This window comes from Tupaia chinensis, unplaced genomic scaffold (genome assembly GCF_000334495.1).
Source record: "Tupaia chinensis unplaced genomic scaffold, TupChi_1.0 Scaffold000037_22, whole genome shotgun sequence".
Lineage (NCBI taxonomy): Eukaryota > Metazoa > Chordata > Mammalia > Scandentia > Tupaiidae > Tupaia > Tupaia belangeri.
In genome coordinates this window covers 1,502,559-1,513,388 of record NW_006159481.1, presented here as the reverse complement: position 1 = coordinate 1,513,388, position 10,830 = coordinate 1,502,559, and the positions used below count along the sequence as shown (strand labels likewise).

At 34.6% G+C, this 10,830-nt stretch overlaps 1 pseudogene; it reads left to right on the top strand.

Annotated features, from left to right (window-relative positions):
* The first annotated feature begins 6,231 nt into the window (after positions 1–6,231).
* On the top strand, positions 6,232–7,329 carry LOC102475143 (heterogeneous nuclear ribonucleoprotein A3 pseudogene; annotated as a pseudogene).
* The last annotated feature ends 3,501 nt before the right edge of the window (positions 7,330–10,830 follow it).

Sequence of the window (10,830 nt, the reverse complement as noted above, 5' to 3'; positions counted from 1 at the left end):
TATTCAAAGATGTTCTACACAATCTGCCAAATTTAGCAATCATTGAACACTTGTTTTCCTTTTGGATTTCTTTGGTTTATAATATTTCAACACTTTCCAGTCCTCCCAGAATGAACGTCAGACTTCTCATATATATGATATTTTGCTTTTCTAGAGTTATTAAAATTTTTAAAACTACAATTACTTCTTTTGTTAGCATCTTAAAAGAGGATGATGTGGCTACAAATAAGTGGATAAATCACGAGTGTATTAGCTAATGAATTTTCAGAGACTGAATCATACAAATTAATGTGAAGGTTATGTTTGAAGAAACCCAACTTGAGCACCAAAATGCAAGCCTCTCTCAGGCCCCGTTTTCAACCCCTACTCTCTGTCCCTATACAAAAGGGTAAGTTAAGCACCGTCTTTATTTCCAAAATAGTAGATTAGCAATGCACGCCTTAAAATAAATAATTTTGTATTTATACCTATGAAATATAGGCATATATATATATCATTTCTATTTATTTTTAGTCACATAGAAAAGATATGTATTCATAAAGTTAGCAATTTTGAATATAACTTGTAAAATTAGAGATTTTGTGGGGTTTTTTTAGATTTATCCACATAGCCTATCACCTTTGTTGTAGTCTATCTTTTTCGTTTTTTCCTTTTTTTTGAAGAGGTTTTTTTCTTATTGGGTGCATGCGCTCACCACAAAGACAGCGACAGAGAGATAGAAAGCAAGAAATCACCCCCCAGAGGGGATGGCCATGCTGCAATCCCTTCTCCTCCATTCTCCTCTCGGATCTTGGGCACGCACGCACACGTGCCTGGTATGAGTTTAAGCCACCGGGTCTGGGACTCAAATCGCGGTCAACTACATTGGTGTCCAGTAACATAGCCATTACGCTTATTGCTGGTCCCTGCTGTAGTCTATCTTGTAAATATGTAACAATTCACTTATCAGATAATGGCATTTTGTTAGTTTCCAGTTTTGAACTCTAATGAATAGTAATGCTATAAACATTCTTTTATTTTTAGGTTTATTTTGTCAGAGAGAGAGAAAAAGAGTGAGACATCTCCAACAAGGTCTTCATGCCACAATCCACCCCTAATCTCTGCCAGTCAAGAGCATGGGCATATACATACGCACTCACACAGCCTGTACAGAGTGGTCCAGAAAAGTGAACACAAGACTCCTCCCACGTGGGTCCAGCTGCATCACCACTGTGCCCCTACCTGGCCCCTAAACATTTTTTTCTTCTTTTTTATTTTTGGAGAGGTTTTTGCTATAGGGCATGTGCACTCGCCAGAGAGACAGAAAGTGAGAAATCACCCCCCAGGATGATGGCCATGCTGCAATCCCTTCTCCTCCATTCTCCTCTCAGGATCTTGGGCATGCATGCACACACGCTCAGTGTGAGTTTAAGCCTCCAGGTCCGGGACTTGAACCGTGGTTGACTACGTGGGAGTCCAGTGACCTAGCCATTACACCAACTGCTGGTCCCTGGCCCCTAAACATTTCTGAATACATGTTTTGGTTAAAGTTTGTATGGCTGTGTCACATACACCTAAAAGTAAAACTACTGAGTCGTAGAGTTTTTAAATGTATGTTTACTCTATACTATGAGTTTCCCACTAGTAATGTACAAGAAAATCAGTTGCTCAAAATCAGTGACAAATTAAACATCACTCCAAATTCTTTAATACTTTTTTCATGGAGTGGTTGGAGTTTTTTGCTTTTGTGTTGAATCTGGACAAGAACTCTGTTTTACTGATATCATTAGCCAATTTGGAGGTTCAGGTCTTAAAAGAATAACCATGTCACTTCTTATATCTTGGAAAGATCTCTGGAAGCCCTGAATCACCATATGAAAATTAGACTATCTTAAGACCATGGTATTGAGGAGACCTGGTATACATTTTGTAGGCAATGGTTCTAAAAGAACTCAGATTTTCAGTCTTCAATACTAACAGACCCAGATATGTGAGAGAACATACATACATAACCCTTCAGTAGAGCATCTGTCTGGCTTCATACCACCAAACAAGAGAGTTCCTGTATATACTTCATGTCTTAGTCAATTCAAGATGCTATAACAAAATACCACAGACTAGGTAGTTTTAACAGCATTTGGGGAAATCTAAAATCAAGATGACAACAAATTTAGTTCTGGGGAAGTTCTCTTGTGGTTTGAAGACAGCCTCATTTTTGGTGTGTCTTCATTTGATGGAAAGGAGAGTAAATATAATTTTCTTATGGGAATAGAAATCCCATTATGGATAATTAACCCTCTTGACTTAATCTAAACATAATTACCTCTTTTTTTATTTTTCAATGATTTTTTAATTTTAAGAAAAGCAGTTTTAGCTTTACTATATCAAAGAAATGCTAAGGAACTTTGCCTAAAACTTAGGAAACAGGTGCAGATTCTATTCAAATAGTAGGTACCTGAACCTATCAGCAGCTCAAGACAGGGCAAAAGTCCTTAAAACCAAAAAACAAAGCCTAGAGGACAATCAGCAATGTTTTAATCAAAAGTCATAAAATGCTATTTCACTAGTTCAGTCTCACATACTTTATCTTCTGTTGTGGTTCAATCTTCCTGATTAACTTCTGGGATATAATATTCAACTACAGACTTGTCCCTATGATTAAGATGACCATTTTCTTAGTTTTTGAACTCTTATTTCTTTGTGTCTATATTTAATTTTCCTAGTATAGCACTCCCTTGAGAACTTCTTGGAGATCTGGTCTGGTTTGGGTAAATTCTTTCAGGTTTTGTTTATCTTAGAACATCCATGTCTTTTCTTCCCATATGAAGGATAATCTTGCCAGGTACACTATTCTTGGTTGCAATTGCTTTTCCCTTAACACTTTCAATATATTTTCCCATTCTTTCCTCATTCGCATTGTTTCCAATGAGAAGTTCACTGTCAGTCTGATGGGAAATTCTTTGTAGGTAATTTGCTGTTTCACTCTTGCCAATCTTAGTATCTTGTCTTTGTCTGTGGTTTTGGTCAATCTGGCTATAATGTGTCTTGAAGAAGATCTTCTTGGGTTGATTCTATTTAGGGTCGTTTGCATTTCTTGGGACTGGATCTTTGAGTGCCTTTCTAGGTTTGGAAAGTTTTCTTCCAGGATTTCATGGAATAGACTATTGATGCCCTTATGAATCTCTTTGCCTTCTGGGATACCAATTATCTGGATGTTTGGATGTTTGATGGTATCTAGTATTTCTTGTATATTATTCTCATTTGGGGGGGGCAATTTTCTCAGTCTTTAAGGTAGATTTTTCTAGACCAGTGATCCTATCTTCTACATCTGAGATTCAATTTTCTATATGATCTAGTCTACTTGTAATACTTTCAAGGGAGATTTTTGGAGAGTTTTTTTTGTTTGTGGTTTTGTTTGTTTGTTTGTTTGTTTGTTTTTCCCGCTATAGGGTGCGTGCGCTCGCCAGCCAGACAGAGAGAGACATAGAGACAGAAAGTGAGAAATCACCCCCCAGGGGGGATGGTCATGCCGCAATTCATTCTCCTCTCGGGATCTTGGGCACGCACGCACATGCGTCTGGCGTGAGTTCTAAGCCACTGGGTCTGGGACGAGAACCACGGTCGACTACGTGGGAGTCCAGTGATGTAGCCATTACGCTAACTGCTGGTTCCCTCAAGGGAGATTTTGACTTCCTATATTATAGCCTTCATCTTTAACAGGTCCATAGTATGTATTTCCTCTTTTAGATCTTGCAAGAATTTCCTCACCTGGAACTTGTCAGCTCCTTTCTCCTGCCTCTTTTGCAGTCATTGTCTCTCTTATCTTCCATCCCTGTTAGCTTTGTCATTATGAATATTCTAAGTTCTTTATCAGATATTTCCATGAGTTTCATTGTACTGTCTAAGGATGAAAAGAAGTTATTCTTTTCCCTTGGAACAGAGAGATTTTCTTGCTTTCTCATATTTCTTGTGATGCTGTGGTGATTTCTAGTCATCTGATGGATGGTGCATTTCTTTCTAATTCTTGAAGTTCAATCTGAGCATTCAGAGGCGAGCAGATGGAGGTGATCTACAATCTCTCTTCTGTTCTGTTTTCACTCTTTGTACATCAGATTCAGTATGCATAGAAAAATATTCTTATACTAATGGTATTCAGATGTTTGGAAACTGTTAACTTGGACCTGTCTAGGCACTTAGTGTGTAAAGGCTGATCAGCCAATTAATAAAGATAAAGAAAAAAGGAAAAGAATTAAAGAAGAGGGAAGAAGAAGAAAAAAGTAAAATGAAAAGAAGACAAAATGATGTTAAAAAAACATAAAAATTATCATTTTAAAAAGTAAAAATGAAATGGGATATTCCACTTTATTTGGGATCCACCTCATTATGGGCTTGGCCTGGGTTTGTGCCTTTCCTAAATGAAATGGAGAAAGGCTCAATTAGCACAATAAAGGAGAGGCTTGAGAGCCCAGAGAATACTTTACCTTAAAAAAATTTTAAAAATTAAAAGTCACAGGGAGATATAGCAAGACAGAGAGAGAGAAATGGAGAGAGGAGACACAGAGGTATACCTATCCCCTAGAAATGAGTCTGGAGGGGAAAGTCTCAGCAGAAAATCTTTATTTTGGGTCAAGGAAATCAATATTTCAGAGCTGACATACAGTATCTATCTGGGGATTCATAATTACCTCTTTTTTTAAATTTAAATAATTACCTCTTAAAGACCCCACTTCCTAATATCATCATAATGGAAATTAGGGCTTCCACATATGAATTTTGGAGGAGCATACTGTAACATCCATAGCATTCCCATATACAGTTTTCCATATGATTAAAATCTTACATTAATATTGTACATTTATCACAATGAATAAATAAACCAACAGTAAGACATTGCTATTAATGAAAATTCATACTTTATTTATATTTCTTTTTTTCTAATATTTTTTTCTGTTCCAGAAACCACATTCAATTTAATCATCATGTTTCCTTAGGGTACTTGTGCCTCTGATGGTATCTTGGACATTTCTTGTTTTTTATTATCTGGACAACTTTTTGAGACACAGTGGTTAGGTATTTTGTAGAGTACCTTTTCTTCCAATTTAAGAGTTCTTTGTATATTTAAAATATTAGTTTTTTTTAATCAAATATGTGTTTTAGAAAGATTTGTTTTCCAAATCCATTTCTTGTCTTAACATTTCTATAACAGTGTCTACTGTAGAGCAAAAGGTTGGTTTTAATAAAGTTTAATGTATCAATTTTTTTCTTCCTTGAATCATGCTTTTGCTACTGTATCTAAAAGTCATTAACCACATACCCAAAATCACCTAAGTTTGCTCCTACATTATTTTTGACATATTCTAGTTTGTGTTTTACATTTATATGTGTATTTTCTATTTTGAGTTAATTTTTATGTAAGGTGAAAACTGTCTAGGTTCTATTTTTTTGCCTTTGAGTTTTCTCTTTGTCTCTGTCTATTATCTTATTGGGTATTTTTATGTCTTTATGAGAGATATAGGTTTGTAGTTGTTATTTTCAGCTGAAAAGTTCTGAGATAATGTGCTATACATAAAACAATGACTAGAGTAATATTTTCATTTACAATTTTTACTTCCCTTCCCATTTTTTATTTTAACCATTGTGTATACATAACACATTGATTATTGAATGTGCATATGGATATGTTTTCAATATATGTACTCAAACAAAAAAAAATACATCCTTGTGTTTGTGTTTTAAGCTAATAGTGAGAGAACACCTACCTATGTGTAGGAATTTGCTATTGGTAGGATCTAAGATTTCCTATGTGCCTCTCTTGATCAAGACTATCTTCCGCCCCCACATTTAGGAATTGTTCAGAGCTTTGAGAACTTTGTAGCCTTGTTTTACTTAACATATTTGCAACTATCGATATATGTTTAAACAATATGTTTGATATTTACTTTGTTAGACTTTACAGAAGATTCCTCTGTTCTTTTGCTGTTGAACATTTTGTAGAAGGTAATATATATATATATATATATATGTAAAAAGTGTGGATCTGAAGTATGTAGTTCAGAAAGATTTCCCAATGTAAATATACTCATGTTAACATCATAATGATCAATGTACTGACTTTATACATAATATCTCTTTTGTCCCACACTCCCGTCATTAATCTCAATAAATACAATCATTATTAGAAATTCTTTTAACGGCCTCTTTCTCTTGATCCCATATTGAACTCGAGTTGGAAGAGATGAGTCCAGTCTCAAAATGGAGGTAAATTTATCGTCCCATCACTCCCAGACCTACTCAGGTCAGTGGTGGTGGTGGGGTGGTCATGATCCAAAGGAACCGGAGCAGTTGAGAAAACTGTTTCCTCGTGGTCTGAGCTTTGAAACTACAGATAATAATTTAAGAGAACATTTTGAGAGATGGGGCACACTCACAGGTTGTGTGATAATGAGAGCCCCAAATAAAACATTCCAGGGGCTTTGGTTTCATGACTTTCTCCTGTGCTGAAGAGGTGAATGCAGCAATGTATTCTTGGCCACACAAAGTTGATGGGCATGTAGTAGAATCAAAGAGAGCTGTTTCTAGAGAGGATTCAGTAAAGCCTGATGCCCATCTAATGGTGAAGACTATTTTTGTTGGTGGTATTAAAAAAGATACAGAAGAACATAATTTGAGAGATGACTTTCAAATGTTTGGCAAGATTGAAACCATAGATGTTATGGTAGATCGACAGAGTGGGAAAAAGAGGATTTGGTTTTGTAACTTTTGATGATCATCATACAGTGGATAAAATTGTTGTTCAGAAATACCTCACTATTAATGGGCATAATTGTGAAGTGAAAAAGGCCCCTTCTAAACAAGAGATGAAGTCTGCTGGATCGCAAAGAGGTCGTGGAGGTGGATCTTGCAACTTTATGAGTGGTGGAGATAATTTTGGCACAGAGGACACTTTGGTGGAAGTGGAGGTTATTATGGTGGTGGAGGTGGCAGCAGCAGAGGTAGTTATGGGGGAGGTGATAGTAGATATAATGGATTTGGAGTTGATTATGGTAACTATGGTGGTAGTTCTGGTTATAATAGTAGAGGTGGCTGGTGGTAGAGCAGGATATGGAAACCAAGGTGGTGGATAAGGTGGCGTGGTGGAGGATATGATGGTTACAATGAAGGGGAAAATTTTGGTGATAGTAACTATGGTGATGGCAGAAACTAATAATTTTGGAAATTATAGTGGACAACAGCAATCAAATTAGGGACCCATGAAAGGGGGCTTGTTTTAGTGAAAGAATCTCAGGCAGTCCTTATGGTGGTTATGGATCTGGTGGTGGAAGTGGTGGATATGGGAGTAGGAAGTTCTGAAAACGGCAGAAAAAAGCTACAGTTCTTAGCAGGAGAGAAAGCGAGAGTTGTGAGGAAAGTTGCAGGTTACTTTGAGGAGGTTTTTCCAAATGCATTAGAGCAACTGTAAAAATCTGCCACAGGAGGAATGATGATCTGTAGTCAGAAAAGTTGCTGCAGTGAAAACAGGAAACCCTTCTTGTTCAGGACTGTCATAGCCACAGTTTGCAAAAAGTGCAGCTATTGATTAATGCAATGTAGTGTCAATTAGATGTACATTCCTGAGGTCTTTTACCTGTTTTAGTTTTAGCTTTTACTTTTTCTTTTCATTATATCAGGTATATTGCCCTGTAAATTGTGGTAGTGGTACAGGAATAAAAAATTAAGGAAGTTTTGACTTTAAAGAAAAAAAGAAATTATTTTACCAAAAAGAATTTGGTCTACTATTGAACTTCACTAAATAAGTGGAACCACATTATGTGTTTTTCTGTGTGTTTGGTTTTATTTTATCAATATTATGTTTGTGACATTCACCCATGTTGTTGTAGCAGTAGTATATTTTATTCTGAAATAAATCAGAATAGAATATCAATTCTATCAATGATAGACCTTGTGCCAATTTCCAATTTAAGGTTATTGAGATTTATACCTCTATAAACACACACACACACATTTTTTCACATATGTGCATACATTTACGTTGAGTGTATATCTAGGAATGAAGATTCTGGGCTGTAAGTTATGTATACGTTCAGTTGTAATAGTTATTACAAGTAGTTGTAATAGTGAATACTAATAGTTCCAAATACATTTTTTACCAAACCTGCACAGCCCCCAGCAGTCGATGCTACTTTTGTTCTACCGCATTTCTGCTACCCCCAGGTATTGTTAGGATATTTTTCTCATCTTCCTTCAAATACTTCTCTAGTTGCATTCCACAATTTTGTATGTAGTATTTTCATTATGCTAATAATAAAAACATTCTTGATTACCATATATTTTTAAATGCCTGGGTTATTCCTAATTTTATTTTATAACTGAATAATAAGGAAATTTTTTCTGATACTTTTGCTACTGATCTCTAGTTTATGGTATGCTGACAAATATTTTCTAATTAACCTCAAACTTACGGATATTATCAAATGTCTTCACCATACCCATCAAGATGATTATATGGTTTTTGTTTTTCTAGATTTCTGATATCATAAATTATGTTGCTATCTAAAAATTTTAACCAAACTTTGCATTTCTTGGACATACTTTATTTAGAAATTACACTGTTGTTAACACATTGGATATAATATGGTAAAATTTCATTTTGAGAGAAAGAATATTTGTAATTTTTTTTTTCTTGTAGTGTCTGGATTTGGTATCAAAGAGATGCTTGCCTCATTACAACGGATTTGAGAAATTCTCATACCTATTTAATTTTGTTAAATAGTCTGTGTAAATATTATTTGTTCTCTTACTAATTACCAGGAAATCTATCCGAGCTTGTGGTTTTCTTTGTGAAAAGCTTTTAATTTCACATTCAGTATCTTTAATAGGTATAGAAGTCTTCAGGCTAGATAGTCTATTGGACTAAATTTTATTTTTTTCAAGCATTTTATTTATTTTATTTTGTCAAATACATTGTCATAAAATTGATCACAGTATCTTCTCATTATCACTTTTAAATCTGCAGCCATGGCAATGCTGTCCCTCTTTCATTGTTGAGACTGGTAAATGGCGACTATATGGTTTTCTGAAAAATCTGAGAGTATTGTCAAATTTATTGCTTTTCTCAAAAAATATCTTTGGTTTTAGTAATTTTCATAGTTCTTTATCTAGTTAATCATTGTTTATTCATTTCTCTGCCATATTTATTGAATTTTAAGTTTTGGTTTGCTTATTAGTTATGCATCTCGTTTATTTTTGTACAATTGCTTCATAGTTTATAGTGCACATTTTTAGCTTAAACTCGTTACTTATATAAGGATATTTTTAAAATATGAGTTCATTTCTTCTCATTTAACTTTTGTATTATTGTGATGGATTTTATTCCTACTATAAATCCTATGATACATTTTTATTATTTTGTTTAAGCTGTCAAATAATTTTGAAAGAGAATTAAATCTTGGGACCAGCAGATGGCAAAATGGTTACATCAATGGACTCCCCAAGTAGTTGACCACAGTTCAAGTCTCAGACCCAGCACCTTAAACTTCACACTGGATGCATATAAGTGTGTGCCCAAGATCCCAAGAAGAGAATGGAGAAGAGATTGTGTCGTGGCCATTCCCCCCTGAGGGGGCTGATTTCTAACTTCTCACTTTCTATTTCTCCTGCAAGTACATATGTCCTATAGAAAAATCTCTAAAAAAATAGGAAAGACAGAAAGAAAGAAAGAAAAATTAAATGCTGAAAGAAATTTGTTACCCATATTCTTACCCTTCCAGAGCATCACTTCTTCCCTTATCTATATTCAGATTTCTATCTATTAATAGTATCCTTTTTTCTTGTGTTTCAGTGACTATTGTTTCTTATAATGCAGAAATACAAATGATGAATACTCTCAACATCTGTTTGTCTGAAAAAAAAAATCTTGTGGTGGCATAGTTGTTTTTTTTTTCTATTAACACTTTATTAAGTAAAATATTTTAAATAAATATACAATGAAATTGACTATTTTGTCTTGCGTATCCCATATATATTTTAAAGTCTGTGTAGCTTCATATAATCATTGACACAGGCTGTAGTTTCCTTACCTCATTGTCATCATTTCTGAATGATACTTTTACTGGTAGAGAATTCTAAAATAGGAGTTTCTACTATTTTGTTTATTCTTGTTCTTTATTTTTCTTCTTTTGCCAGAGTGCTCTTGACAAAGAGAGACAGAGACAGAGGAAGAGAGAAAGAAAAACACCCTCTAGTGGGATGTAGTCATTCATGTTGCAAACCCTTCTTCATTTCTCCATCCTGTGAGAATTTAGGGTACCTAAACATGTATGTCTTGTATGTTTTCAAGCTCCTCAGCAGGGATGCTAACCACAGTTAACATGAAGGATCTGGTTCCTTTAACAACGAGGTTATGGGGTCGGTCTTTTCTCAGCCTTTTCTAAAGATGGATTTTTTTTGCTTTTTCATTTTTTAAATTTCCCATTCCATATATAAAGGCACATAAAGCTTTTTGGCTTCTGAAACTTAGACAATATAGATGGAAACCTTTACAAAGATAAAATTATTGTTACAAATCGGGTCCTGAACTTGCATTGCACGACAGTGTAAATGTACTTAGTCCCACAAAACTGTTCACTTAAAAATTATTGAAATTATACACTTTAGGTTAAATCAATTTCATTGGAATAAAAATATTAATTGCAAGTGAATCCTGAAACACCAAAATGTTAGCTTTGAAAATTTTAAATGGGCCTGTATAGGAATTGAGGTTTAAGTTTTACTAACTTCAAAGAAAATTTATTTCTGCATTTAGATAGTGTCAAGCAATTATTTCTTTAAATATGAAAATAATAACCATTTTAA